Source organism: Nuphar pumila, chromosome 10 (assembly GCF_984573655.1).
Source record: "Nuphar pumila chromosome 10, dmNupPumi1.hap1.1, whole genome shotgun sequence".
NCBI classification, from domain to species: domain Eukaryota; kingdom Viridiplantae; phylum Streptophyta; class Magnoliopsida; order Nymphaeales; family Nymphaeaceae; genus Nuphar; species Nuphar pumila.
In genome coordinates this window covers 54634485-54648468 of record NC_143258.1, presented here as the reverse complement: position 1 = coordinate 54648468, position 13984 = coordinate 54634485, and the positions used below count along the sequence as shown (strand labels likewise).

At 35.3% G+C, this 13984-nt stretch overlaps 1 pseudogene; it reads right to left on the bottom strand.

Annotated features, from left to right (window-relative positions):
- Window positions 1-8379: 8379 nt before the first annotated feature.
- Window positions 8380-10998, bottom strand: LOC149826814 (CDK5RAP1-like protein; annotated as a pseudogene).
- Between the last annotated feature and the right edge of the window lie 2986 nt (window positions 10999-13984).

Below are 13984 nucleotides of genomic sequence, written 5' to 3'. Positions count from 1 at the left end.
TTTACAAGTTATTGCAAGAAATTGACATTTGGCGTTGTTCACACACAGATATTCCATATAGTTGCTTCTTATCTAAAAGCCCTTCCATATGCCTTCCATTGTTGGGAAACTGCAACGAGTGTCAAATATATCTATCGGCTAAATATGAAGTTGGCATTTGGCTCATAACAGTAGGTCTAAAATATATTTTTTTAGCAGAGCTCATGTATCATTTGTATATTACTCACATACTGTTCCGGATTCTATATTTAGTCATACCAATATACCTCTGTGACTTTATAGCTATTGTATTTCATTGATCTTAAAATTTTTTTTAGGTTATTGCTTGTATATATCTAGTATTATCAGCTTCCCTCTCCTTGTAAAATTTAGGTTGCCATCCTATAGTAAAGCCTAGCCATGGTAAGTATTTTCTTGTGCATTCAAGTATATATCTCTCTAGAGGCCTATTTTAGGTTACATCAGTCTAAGCCTTTTAACCCATATGTAGATATATACATATATATATGTACTTTTCATATAGCTTACACATGATATCTGGATATTTTCACATGCTTTCATACTTTAGATATTGTATTAACTAGTATACTTTACTATATAATTCATGTAAAATTACCGGCACATTACCTTTAATGTGAGACCTTCCCTTCTCTATACATTGTATTTCTTGTGCCAGTTCTCACTTGAAGGAAAAATCTGGAAAATGCTGATTCCTTGGCTTCATTTCTTTTTTTTGCTTTATGCCAGCAATGTAACAATCAAATGTAAAATTTGGAATAATATTTATTTTACTGCTTAGATTAGGATGCATATCATATAGTTGAAATTTCTGCAATATCCTGATTATGTGATTCATGCATTGTATTTCAAAATCACTGTGGAGGTACACGAATGGCACGTGCACCAACTCTTAGGGAGTTGATGAACTCGGTAGAGTCCATATTTACGGTCCTAGTCGGAATATGGATGAGACCTAGATTCAGCATCTTTCTACTAGTCACACAGAGCCTACACTCTTAGGCTATCTTTCAAAATTTCACTAGATATCTTCAATTTTACAAAACATTTTAGAATCACTCAAGTAAATTACTAACATATTTACGGCCATAGTCGGAATATGTGGTAATTCTACTTAGTTTAATTTTGAAATTGCATATTTTCTTGAAAAGAGGTTTTCACAAAAGGACATTCATCTATTCAAATCATGGGCATCATGAAATCACTTGAATTTCTTATACTTTTCTCAAGAAAGTTTCATTCTAAGGAGATCGATTCCTCAAGAAACTCTGAAAATTTACAAAGTTGAATTTTCCAAGTCAAGTTTTTCCGTGATTTTCCCTGGAAAATGTTCTTTTCTTAAGATTCTTTTTCAAAAGAAGTTTCTCATCATTCTCAAGAATCAAAATTGATTTTCAAAAACTTCAAGGCTGAGATTCTCAGGATTTCAGTTTCCTGAGTTTTGATGTTCCTTCTCCAAAGAGTTTTCCAATAAATTTCAATCATTTTTCAAAGAAAATTTTCAAAGTCAGAGTTTTCCTGACAAATATTTTCCTTTTCAAATGTTCATCTTTTCTCAAGAATTCTTTCCATTTTCCCAGGATTTTCATCCATTCATGATTTTCCCAAATCTTTATAAACTTTCTTGAGTTTTCAAATCTTTTCATCAGAGTTTCCTGAGAGACTGATTCCCATCTTTTTCCTGAGAAATATTTTCCAACTCCAAAATGTTGTCCAAGCATGCATCATATTTTTTAAATTGCATTTTACAAAATTACATAGCACATGCCTGAATTCTCTGTGCATTTAGGATAGAACACGATTTTGATAATTTAACTAAGTCAAGCACATTTTTGGTCCTTGGTTCGATTACCCCTGTTAAAGGCGGCAGGAATGATCGAACCTCGTACCGACAGGTTGAGCCCCATCCCATGGATTTTCCCGCTATTTTCAAAATGAAGGCGAGTATTTCAAAACAATTTTCAAAACTCTGGTCAAGTTTGACTCACGAAAACATTTTCCCCTCTCTCCCGCAAGGAAGGGAAGAAAATTTTTGCGACGATAACAAACCCACGGTGGTAAAGAACATTGGCAAGGATGAAATAGCGGGCAGACATGCGCTGGATTACACCCTGCTCTCTCTTTGGCATTTCTGGTGGAAATTCACCGGTCTTAATGAAATCTTTGATATCTTGGTACCAAGGCTTCTCTTTCTGATTGACCTGGTTTACTTGTATGGTTGAAATGAAGGCAGGTTGTTCAAGCCTACCAATTTCGAAAGAACGACATGATTCACCGCCTTTAAAAGATAAAATGGAGCTCAGGCTGGCTAAGCCATCGACTATTTGACATTGTTCCCTCCTGATATGATTGAGCTGAAATTCTTGAAAGCCGCCCACTAGAGCTAGGACGATCTTCTGATAGGGGATTAATTTTGAATCTTTTACCTGCCACTCATTGTTAACTTGACTGACGACAAGTAATGAATTGCCAAAGGCATGCACTCTCTTGACATTGAAACTTTGCAGAACTTTGAGGCCTTGTATTAGAGCTTCATACTCGGCCATGTTATGAGTACATTGGAAACCAAGCTTGAGAGAATAAGGGATCATTTCTTTTCTAGGGTGATTAACAAGATTCCAATCCCTATACCAAACATATTTTGAGAGCCATCGACGAATAGGTTTCAAACTGGAGATTGTTGGATATTGTAGATGCGCTCATTAGGAAAATCATCCTCTGCTTTAATTTCTTCTGTCAGGGGAAAGTCTGCCAACTGATCTGCGATAGCTTGGCCTTTAATTGACTTTTAAAAAACATACTCTAAGTCATATTGCATTAGAAGGACCTGCCATTTGGCAACCCGTTCGGTGAAAAATGGTTGCTCAAGAATGTATTTGAGAGGATTAAGCTTTGACAAAAATTTGACCTCAGATGCCAACAAGTAATGTCTTAATTTCTGGCACATCCAAACCAGAGCTAGACAAGTCTTCTCTATTTGAGAATACTTCTTTTCATAGTCGATGAAAGTTTTGCTCACATAGTAGATGGCATGCTCTATCAAACTGCCCTCTTTATACTGTGCAAGGAATCCACCACAGGCATTCTGATTGATGGAGATATATAATAAGAGAGGCTTCCCCAATTTTGGTGGCTTCAAAACTGGTAGGTTAAGGAGATACTGCTTGATGCACTCAAACGAGAGTTGACACTCTGATCCCCATTCAAATTTTACTCTTTTTCTTAGCAAATGATTGAAAGGTTCACATCTCATGGCCAAATTGGAGATGAACCTGCGAATAGACTGAATGCGCCTCTGAAGGCTCCGCAGTTCCTTGAGATTGGTTGGGGGTGGCATATCAATAATTTCTTTTGCTTTAGTCGGGTCCACCTCTATTTCTCTTTTGCTGATTATGAAACCGAGCAATTTGCTAGACTCTACTCCGAAAACACATTTCTGAGGATTAAGTCTCAACTTGTAGAGGATGAGTCTCTCAAAGACTTGACCAAGAGCATCGAGGTGATCTTCCTCTTCTTTTGACTTGACTAGGATGTCATCCACATATGCATTCATATTCTTGTGCATCTGATCATGAAAAATAACGGTCATTGCCCTTTGATAGGTTGCCCCGACATTCTTGAGCCCAAATGGCATGACTGTATAGCAGAAGGTTCCCCATGGTGTAGTAAAGAAAGTTTTTGACTGGTCACGAGCGGCCAACTTGATTTGATTGTAGTCTGAATATCCATCCATAAAAGAAAACATGGCGTGGCCCGATGTGCTATCGATCAAAAGATCAATATTAGGGAGTGGATAATCATCCTTCGGGGTAGCCTTATTGAGATTTCTGAAATCAACGCAAATCTGAACTTTGTCATTCTTTTTAGGCACTGCCATGATATTTGCCAACCAATCTAGATAATCAATGGCTCGGATGAAGCCTGCTTTTAACAAATCTTCAAGTCCTTTCTTAACTTGTTGTTCAACCCGAGGATCTAACTTCCTTAATTTCTGCTTGATTGGTCTGGAATCTGGTTTCAACTTGAGTCGATGTGGCACCCCAAACCCTGACCTTGGAAAAACCTTAGATTTTCTATGATTTTTTTTTTGAAAGGTTTTACTGAAAACAGCGAAAACCAAGTGTAAAGGAGGTGGCAAGGCCGCAAGTCTGGACGGCCATAGGTAAGTCCAACATAAGTGACTAACAACGTAAATAAGGTACAATCATAAGTATCAAGGGTATACAACCCGACAATTTAAAAGTTACAAAATGTGATAATACAAAAAGTCTCAAAAATAGGGAATGCATCCCAACCAAAAACCCAAAACCAATAGGAACAAGATCTGCAGCTAAGTGTGGGTCCCCAAGCCTCCACCGTGTGCTGTCGCATCAACACCATACCTATTCGTCACCTGCATCCCCATAAAATGGGGCAGTCCTCTTGCGAGGCGGTAAAGAAACAACCATGATATATATATCATTTCTTAAGAGGAAAAGCATGAAACAGTAATGTGAAATAACAAGTATGGGTGTCTGTGTCAGGTAAGTGCACATGTGACAAGTGCTAACTAAGAAAAACAGGTAACATAACTGAAGTTACTGCATAATAAGTAACTAAAAGCAGTAAAAAAAACGTAACAGAACTGAAACAACTACTGAACAAGTAAAGTAACTGAAACAACTGTTGTACAAGTAAAGTAACTGAAACAGCTGCTGTATAAGTAAAGTAACTGAAACAATTATTGTATAAGTAAAGTAACTGAAACAACTATTGTATAAGTAAAGTAACTGAAACAAGTGTTGTACAAGTAAAGTAACTGAAACAACTACAATATGTCAGCTGTGACTGGTGTGATCATCGCAAAATGTTTCCTCTCTTGTGGTTTTCTCTCTCTTCCTTTCTCTTTTCCTTTCCAACTTCTACTTTCTCCTTTTTGAAGGGAGAAAATAAAAAGAAAGAAAAGAAGAGAGAAGAGAAAAATAAGAGAAGAGAGAGAGAGGAACTCTTTTGCGGAGTCTCACTTGACCTTGATTTGAAAATATTTAGAAAATTACTCACCTTCGTTTTGAAAATATTGCAGGAAAAATTGGGAGACGGGATTCGCTCATCGGTACGAGGTTCGACCGTTCCTGGCGCCTTTACTAGTAATCGAACCAAGGATCGAATTTATGCCTTTTTGCTTTGCCTAAATATCAATTTAGAATTTATAAAATGCACAAAGAATCATGCTTGTGCAATGCAAGGATGTATGCTCTTTTTGAAAGATGATTTGGAAATATCCAAGTGTTTCAGAGATGAATTTGATAATAGAGTGAAGAAATGGTTTCTAACTTCGAACTGGAGATAGATCATGAAAGATGTTTAAAGTTCCAAGTCTTTGAAATAATCAGGGTTGGGAAAATAAATCTTGATTTGAAAAAGAATGATTTTGAAGCTGAAAAAGAGAAAGAGAAACAAAGTTTTTAGAGTCAGAAATGGACTTTGAATTTGAATTTTGAACCTGGATGAGATTTGAAATGGAATTTGAATTCTAGATTCGAAGTTTGATATCAAGATGGAAATAGGATTTGAAATCTGGAATTTAAGACAGATTTGAAATATGGAATTGGGAAAATTTGATTTGAAATCTGAGATCCAAGATGGAATTTGAATACAAAGTCTGAATCCTAAAGTGAATTGGATCCGAAGTCTAGGACCCAAGATGAAGTTTAGATGCGAAATCTGAAATCCTAAATGGAATTTGGATCTGGAGTCTGAGATCTAAGATGGAGTTGGATCCAAAATCTGGAATCCTAAATGGGATCTGGATCTGAAGTCTGAGATCCAAAGTGAAGTTGAATTCTGGAATTCTAAATGGAATTGGATCCGAAGTCTGAGATCCAAGAAGAAGTTGAATTCTGGATCTAGAATCCTAAATGGGAATTGGATCTGAAGTCTGGGATCCAAGATGAGATTGAATTTTGGAATCTTAAATGGAATTAGACCCAAGATCTGGAATCCAAGATGAAATTTGGATCTGAAGTCTGAGATCCAAAAGTGAAGATTGCACTTGGAAATCTAGATCCAAGTTGGGATTGGGTTCTAACTTTGGATTTGGATTTTGAAAGTCCAAAATGGGACTTTTGAAGATGGGTCTAGGTTTTGAAAACCCAGATTGAATTTAAAATCTTTGAGATTCAGAATCAATCTCTAACTTTGATTTTTTGAGAATCTAGACTCAATCTTTAGATAGAACTTTTGAAGATAAAGAATAAACTTGATTTTAAAGTTCGAATTTGAAATCAGAAGATGAATCAGAAGTTTCAAAGTTAAATTGAACTTTGAAATTGAATTTGAGATATTGGATTAAATTTGAATTTGAATTTGAATCTTTGGAAATGAGATCGAATTTTGATGAATTTGAAATAGAATTTGAAAGAAAGATATTCAAGATCACTTGGATTTTGAAAAAGAATTTTGAAAAAAAAATTTGAAAATATGATGCAGTTTTATCCTAAATGACGAATGAATTAAAAGAATTTTGAAATTGGATTTGAAAAAACATATTTCATTCTTCAAATGAATATAAATAAGATTGAGGATATAATACACTCCTGACTATGGTCATCGAATGTATCATATACTAATCATATTTAAATTCAGATGAAGAATAAGATATATTTTGGTGCTTTTATAGAGTTTAAAATGAAATTAACTCTCAATATATCCTGACTATAGCCATTGATATATGTGTTGAGCTGATTTTAAGTTAAACTCTCATAAAAGAAGAAGATATTTAAAAATATGATGATTTTTTGAAGAGGGATCTAGTGTAGATCCAATGCTATCCCATAAAAGATGAAAATCTTAAGTTTTGTTTGTATCCTGACTATGTCCATTGATGCAAATCATCAATTTAGGATTTAATCACCTCCTATTAGAACGGTGCTCGTGCCATTCGTGTTCCCATTTGTGATTTTTTTTGCAATAAAAGAGGAAAAATGATATGAAAACAAGCATTTCTAGTATATATATGCTCATACATTCTAATCTAGTGCAAGGCATGTAGATTTTCATTATATCTAATTACTACATACTTGGAATTGAAATTAAAATGATGAAATTCTAAATCTAAAAGGAATTCAACAATTTCTGCATATTTCCCGCAAAATTCCAGTTTAACACAAGCAATATGGAAAAGAGGTATCATTTGGAAAGACCAACAAGCATATGGTCATATCCAGGCTAATAATAAAATGCAAATATCCTATCTAAATATGATGCTTATACTAAATAAATGAGGCTATGACACATATAACATGTAACTAAGACACTAAAAACATTAACAAAGATGAAATGGGGAATGAAATGAAGATGACATGTATAAAGGCACAATGAATTTAACACATTTATCAACTATAAGAAATATTACTGAAATTATATCGATAAATTGAAAAAAAAAGGTGACATATGAATGGTTTAATATGCCTAAATACATAATGATTGAGCAAATTGCATGATTCATATACGTTTGTACAAGCAATATGCAAGAAAATATAGAAAAAGATGATATAAACATATACTGAGATGCAACAATGTAATCATGAATACAGTGTTATGCAGGAATTGAATAACTACAACAATGGTGGTTGTGAAGGAGGGGTTTGTGAAAAAAAAAACCTATGGTGTTAGTGCAAGGAATTAGATATGTGAAGTGTAATGTGCATAGGTATAATAAGTACAATGGAAATAAGGACTATATTGCTGCAGTAATGTGGTAAGCACGCAGGTGGGAATTGCAGATGGAGTGTGATTTGGTGAAGTGAAGAATAGGTATGAAGAGGGCACACTGCTGCAGGTAGGAAATGGGTGCTGGTGTGTGAATGAAAAGTGAAAAGTGAAGTAACAGAGTAATTCTTAAGAATGGCAGCAGCAAATTCATTAGAAAAAGGGACCAATGGAACAGTAGCCTCCCTGACCTAGCAGGAAATTGAGTTTTTCAGAAGCCTGCAACTTAACTGTAGTTAGAATCTACCAACAAGTCATCCATGGTCTTTAAAACCTGCATCAGCCAAAAACTCTTGGATCCACTTCTGGATCTGTGCCAAAAGCTCTAAAAAACACTTGCTCTTTGGTTGAAGTTGTTTGCAACAATACTCAGCCAGAAAGCACACCCATGTTTGATTACAGAAAGCTGAAGTTGGAGACCAGGGAACTCTAAATCCAGATTCCTTCTGTTTACCTGTCTCTCCACCTTTTTCTTCTTTTTTTTTTCTTCCCTCACCTAGGAAATATCAGAGAGCTTAGAGAATCCAAGCCTTTTAAGACTCATAACTGCGCTTGACCAAATCTTATCTGAGATACTGCATCTCACGTCCACCACTTCCACAACATGACATCCTAAACCTGAACCAGAACCCGATGCCTTCTTGTTGGTGTTGGCAAATGAATATTCTTACAGATATTATGCCTATCTTGTATTAGATACAATAAATCATCAGAAAAATCCTTAGGATGTGGTGATGTGAATCTAAATCGCATAGCTGGGAATTCAGAAGACAAAATGTCCAAGAGGTCAGAAAATCGCTTTCCCATCTTATTTTTGCACATGCTAGAAAATCCTTCACTAAATTTCCAATCAGCGCCAGATTTAATATTTTCATCAGTCCTAGATGAATCATTGTAGTTGTTCACATTTTGACCGAGAAGCATTACTTCTTTCACACCCTCCTTCCAAAGTTCACCTACCTCTCTAACAATTGATTCCACAGGACGAGATCTCTCTCTGCCTCTGGTGAATGGTACAATACAAAATGAACAAATATTGTTGCATCCCCTCATTATAGAAACAAATGCAGTTACTGAATTAGTGGAGATTCTCATAGGATTAATGTCTGTATAAGTCTCTGCAAGTGATAGGAGTGTGTTAATTCCCTTTTGCCATAGTCAACTGCATCCAACAAACGAGGGAAATCTCTGTATTAATCAGGTCCACAAACTACATTGACCATCTTATCAACATCGAGTATCTTTTCTTTCAACCTTTCAGCCATGAAACCCAAGACAACCACTTTGGGGGGATGCAAAGATTGTGATTGTCCGATAGCAACGTTGCTCTTCCAGTGCCTTTTTAGAAACCAGAAGTAGTTAAGCCTCTGCCATACATGTGGCTTAGCATTGTCACGGATGGCACAAGTGTTTATGAAAATAATTTCTGCACTCTCTGGAGTTTTCACCACGTCTGCATATCCAACATGCTTCATTATAGAGAGAACAATTTCCATGTCATTGAGATTCACCTGACATCCATATGTCTCGTGGTAAATACGCCTCCTGCCGAGAATATGAAAAACAACATCGGTAGCCCCAAGAAAAGATTGTAGCTAGCTCCATGCTGTATCAGACAACTTAGTTCTTGCATATGACGACACCTTCACCCCTGCCAAATTTCGTTGGTCCAACAAGCCTTTGCAAGGGCTTAAGTGTAACACGTTGATGCTCAGGCGCAGAATGCTCGAGCATCCTTCATGGAAGATCAACTAAAGAAGAAATTGCATCGCTTTGAACACCAACAAGACCCCTCAAAGATGAATTTGATAGCCATTTGTTGGTTTGCAATCGCCGAGAAATTTCAGGTGTATGGAAAAGTTAATGCTTAATGACCAAGCATAATGAAAAGAACACATGATTCAAGGCTAAACATAGAGGGCAATCCAAGAGAATGATTGAGCATCACAGATGTCCCTTGCCAGCAATGATTTGCCGCAGGGACAAATGCACTTTTAGCAAAAGATCCAGAGGAGACATGAAAAAAAAGGACACGATTCCTACTATCAGCTTACCTACTGGTAATAATCGACCAACAAGCACATAGTAGGCAAGTCGAATTCAGATAACACTTTGCAGCAGATGAAGAAAGCCACTTCGATGGCGGAGTACAACTTAAAAGTCAGTTGTTCCAAATCTAAAAGAAAACTGGACAGGGGTTAAATACCCTTGCACGATGATGTATCCAGAGCAAAAAGTGGGGAATCAAGGAAATGCAGAAAATGCAGAATGCTAAAATACCCAATATGGTCAGAATATATGCAAACGAAAGCATCCTAGATGGTGAATATGATGAGTATTCGACTCAAAAAAAAGGAGTAAGGTAACGTGAGAAAGCTTTGGCGTACATAGATCCAGAAATTTTTCTATAACAGTAAGCCTCTTGCAGTAAACCTCATTGTGAATGACGATGCCGATGCAATCCAATATGGTATGGTATGCTAACAAAACATGATGCTTGTACAATAAAGTCAAATTAACAGAAGATGGAAGATAGAAATCACAATGACAAAACAAAGACAACAGAAGAAAACATGAACAGAAAACATCAACAAAACTTCCATTGATTTAACATTCGATCATATGGCATGGCAGGTAACAAACACAAGACAAGAAAACAGACTTACAGAACCATAGCACGGTACTGAGTGTTGTCATTCGTGAAATTGATGGAAGAAAGAGGGATATATGATGATGCATAAATTATACATTTTCTTAATATATTTTTACTGCATAAATGCATTATCTATAGGTTTAAGGTCTACACTTAGATGCATAATGATGTTATAGAGCTTGGATTCAAATTTCATTAAAATCGGACTTAAAATGAAGAAATTATGGCATTTACAGTGTAGCGGGTCAAACCTCGGAGCAAATCTGAAGATTCATGATCCAAACTGCCCATCTGAGCCTTGGATCTGGACCAAAAGCATAGAGATCCATCCCAGCTCCAGCCATTCACGTTTTATAAAATCATTTTCTAAAAAACCCCTGTAGAAAGAGGTGTCCAGTGAAATTTTAGTTTTTAATCTTTTTTCTGAAAAACTCAGAAAATAAGGGCCAGCGTTTAAAAGGAAGAAAACGCCCAGCTGAAACTCGTCTTTGCTTTGGTTTTCGTGCCCTAGGGGCACGACTCTTACTCCAGCCACCCTCCTACCAGCCATCCTTCATCCATTCTTCTTCAACATCCATGGTTGGCCATGGAAGCCATGCCAACTCCAATGGAGATGCCAACTCTTATTCTTTCATTCTCTTCTTTTCAGATATGTCTTCTCTTCTCACCCTGCTGAAACTAATCATCGAGGTTGTGTGTTTGCAGCTGCAGGTGGAGTGTAGCCGCCATGGCAGAGGATCCGCTCTTCCATGGCCGACCGACCCTGAACCCTGGAGCACCATCTCTTGTAGATCCCTGTGAAAGTACAATAAAGAGATGTTAGACAGCATCACCGAGGTCCTTTGTGCCGTGAATCCTAGCAAAGTCCACTCTTTCCTTCCCCTCAGTCATCGGATTGCCCTTGAGGTAAGATCTTCTCATCTCTTTCTTCTAGTTAGAACCCAAATCATGTGTGTGGGTGTGTAGTGTTTCATTTTTTATTTGACGTGATTGCTGTGTTTGTATTTCCAGCCTTAGTGTAGACGTGTGGTGCTTGAGACCAGCACCGTAGGATCTAGGTATTATTTCTTTGTTTTGTGTGTTTTCAGGTTTGTGAAAAATTAAAAGATCGAGTTTTTTTTTCCTTTTGTTTTTAGGTTGTCGTCCAGTTATAGTTTACCAATTCTATGTGAACATCAGTTTGGTGAGTAATTAGATGCGTCAATTGTGTTTTCAATTTTTAGTTTCTTTGTTTTTTCATTGAACGTTATTGAAGGTCTAACTCTGTACTATCGCTTAATTAAGATGTAGTATTTTTCTGTGCATATTAGTCTGACAAAATTAATTTCAGTTAGTTTGAATTAGTGAATTTCCTGTGTAGATTGAAGGAGTCTTAATTGTAGAGTAGATTTAGTTAAATAGAATTTCTATATTGTTTTTAGATTAGCCGATTGGAGTAGATTTCTGATTAGCGTTTTTCTGTTTTATTTATTTAATTACAGCATGTTGGTTAGATTAATGTATGTGTGTTATAGTTTAAAATTCCAATTATGAACGTGTGTTAGTATAGTTTAGCTTAGATTCATAGTATCGTCCTAGTGTAGTTCAAATGTATTTCTAATTGATTTGTGTTTGATAAATTAATGTAATGTCTTGTGCAACTCGTGTTTGGTTCAAATTTCTGTAGTTAGCAGTTTATAGATTAATTTCTGATGTGTTGGATACTAGTTGTAGTCATAAGTTAATTAGAGTGGTTACCTTCTTGGATTTTCATTTTAGTTAATTTAGATTTAACTTAGAGGGTCGATTTTTGATGTAGAATCTCAATTAGTCAGTGCTTATAAATTAGTGTTTCATTTTCTGTTCCTAGCCTTGGTATTAGTGTGTATATTTTAATTTAGCTAAGTTCATATTAGAGTAGATTAATTTACTAAATAGTTTTATATTTTGGATAAGGGGCAATAAAGTCATTATGTGAAAGACGATTTTGGTCTTTGAAAGCCCTCCAAATCCATGGATTACATTTAAGGAAAGCTTTACTATCTTTTCCAGCCAAGTTATAGATGATTATCTTTGCAAATGTAGAAACCCCCTCTGAAATTCAAATAACTTTCCAAAACTTGGTTACACGAGTTTTGGCAAGAGTTGAAATGCTATATTCTCTTTTAAAGCCAACCAAAAATGTGTATGAAGCTTTAGGAAAGGATTTTCAAAAGAATCCCTTGCTTTTAAAGAAAGATTGAAAATGTGTGGGTCCCAGTAGGCTGGACGGTTTTGAAGTTATAAGCTTTCCTATTGAATATTAAGGTAAAAATGGAGGAGGATGTTCATTACCAAATTTGGTTTCTAGCATTTATAGTCCTTTGATTAACTTTCTTTTCTAACATAACATAGATAGGATAGTGTTAATTTTAGCATTTATTGACTTAGATTAGATTTTGAAAAATCGTGTTTTCTAAAATAGTTAAGTGTAGTTGGTCTTCCTCAATGTTAGTTGTATGCCATTTATTTGTTTAAATTAGTTATATTAGTAGTAGTTAGTATGTATTAACTTAGATTGTAAAAACCGTGTAGCTTAACTTAGTAAGTGTGTTAGAATTGTATTAATGTTAATTTGCATGTCATTTAGGAATTTAATTAGATAGTTTAGTGTTAATTTGATTCCTTGCATTCTTAGTTTAGTAAGTAGTATGTAATTAATGTCTATAGTTAATCCTTAGGGTGGTGTGTAATTCAAAACCCTATCTTAAACCGCCACTCTAGTTAACCCTAACCGAACCCTAACCAGCCCTAGTTAGTAAATAATCCTAGTCAACCCTAGGTAGTTAACCGACCTCCTACTAACCCTAGTTGAGTTAATTATTAGGTTAATGTTTGTTTTAATTAGATTTTAGAGTTACTTGTTAAATATTTAGTTTAATTAGTTTACATTATATAGTGTATATTAGAAAGAATTAATTTCACTTATGTAGTTAGTCTAATTAGAATTATAACTTAGTTTAGATTAGATTAATAGTAGTGACTTGTTTAGATCAGGTTTAGTGTTAGTTTATTTAATTCTGTTACAAGTTTTAGAATTAGTTTAATTACTGTTCTTTTTCTGTAGTTTAGCAGTAGTCTAGATTAATTTAGGACTGTTTTTCCATATGATTTAATGTTACACTGTCCTAAGTGGATTTACATAAATGAATAGTGCACTGAATCTAAACCCTACCCTGTCGTGCACTCGTTATTTTATGTGGATATTTTTAGATTTTTCCAGAAATTCTTTTTTTATTATCCACATCCGTGTGTTCACTATCTGCATACCAAAATTCAGCTCATTTCGAGTTGATTTGGTTTGGTTTTTAAGCGTTTTGTGAAAACAGCTTTTTCAGAATTTTCAATTTCGGGTCTTGCGATTTCCAAAATTATCCTGATTTTGAAACGCTTATATCTGAAGTTTCAGAATGAATTCTCCAAATCTATAAAAAGTGTCATCTTTTTGAATCTGTCAAGAACAGAACATAAGTGATTTCATAAAATTTGGTATTCGTTTGACCATTCAAATCATCTGTTTGTGAAAAGCTGTTAGAATCCACTTTT